This window comes from Mus caroli, chromosome 15 (assembly GCF_900094665.2).
Source record: "Mus caroli chromosome 15, CAROLI_EIJ_v1.1, whole genome shotgun sequence".
In the NCBI taxonomy this organism is placed as follows: Eukaryota; Metazoa; Chordata; class Mammalia; order Rodentia; family Muridae; genus Mus; species Mus caroli.
In genome coordinates, this window is record NC_034584.1 from 33,796,471 (window position 1) to 33,797,903 (window position 1,433).

The following is a 1,433-nucleotide window of genomic DNA, read 5'->3' on the forward strand; positions in this document are numbered from 1 at the left end:
TATAATAACTATATAAAAGGTAGGCAAGCCAGATTGTAATGCCTTGATAAATTTTACAGTCTGATTGACCCTTTATAAACTATGAATTTGAACTTTATTAAAACAGCATCTGGCTAGATCTGTAAAGGTGCTCTTTTAGCTAAAAGAATATCTCCTGGTTTGCAAGACAAAGGAAAGTCACACAAATCGAACAGAAGCTGCTCTGAGCTTAGTTCCTTTTGCCATGAGGACAGATATTAGAATTACTAAGTTTCTTTTGCAACATTAACTTTGGGAAAGTAAAACCCGGTTTTAAAACAATTTATCACTTTAGGAATCAACATTAAAACTTTACCAATACATTGCGAAATTTGGTCTGCTATGCCATGTACTTGAGAAGACTCCTGAGTTGCCAATTTTAAGGCTAACCTTCTGTTACCAATGTAACAATTATTTATTCTTAACCAATAACTTATGAGATGATTGTGAAAACACGCAGAGCACATTACCAATAAAAAAAAAAAAACAAATGAAGCAGTTACACTTAGACCAATCTGAGATTATTAATTTTTCTAGCTACAATCATAGAATAAAAGCACTTTATCATTTGCCAAACACATTAATCACGATTGCAGAGAACCCTCCAGGAAAAAAACCATTTATCAGCTTTTTTACCCCAAAACTAAGAGGCTGCAGACTCTCTTTTTTCCTATAAAGAACAGTTTCTCCAGCAGGGGCCCTCCTGCTGTGTGCCAGTTTCCTGGTTAAAGCATGTGGCCACTCTTGGCTTTGATGAACCACCAGATGAAGTTTTTTAGCCATCTTTATTATCCAACATAAAACATAGAACATTCATTCATTCAGACTGGACACCAACATACATGAATTGAACACGTGAACAGATTGGTGCACCAGACATTAGACAAACACACACACATACACACACACACACACACACACACACACAAAACACAAGAGGGCAGAGAACTTCTGCTGTAAGACCCAGAGAGAACAAAGCAGAGCGCCCCTGAAATTTCGCACCCCTGAAATTTCTCTCTGCTTCTGGGACATTTTCCTCCCACCTGATGCAGTTTCTGACTTCGGCCATCCACCTGATTATTAAATCCCTTTTATTAAACCCTTTCTTTTCTCACGCCTAAAAAAGCAGCTTCTCGGAGCTGAGGCTAACTGCCTGTTACATTCCTAGCCCCTGATAAATCTCACTGCTGAACCTAAATGAATTTAGTGCGCCAGTTTAACACTGTTTCAACTTAGCCCGTACCAACCTTCTCAGGTACGAATTTTCTTTAATTATTTTCTTCTTCCATGGAGCTCCAAACCAGCCGTGCTTCTTCCAAATGTCCTCTGCCGTTTCCCAGTCCCGCGTTGGTTCGTCAATCTGTTGAGGCCGGCCAGCAGCCCACATGTCTGGGTTCTAGCCTGGGAGGCATCTT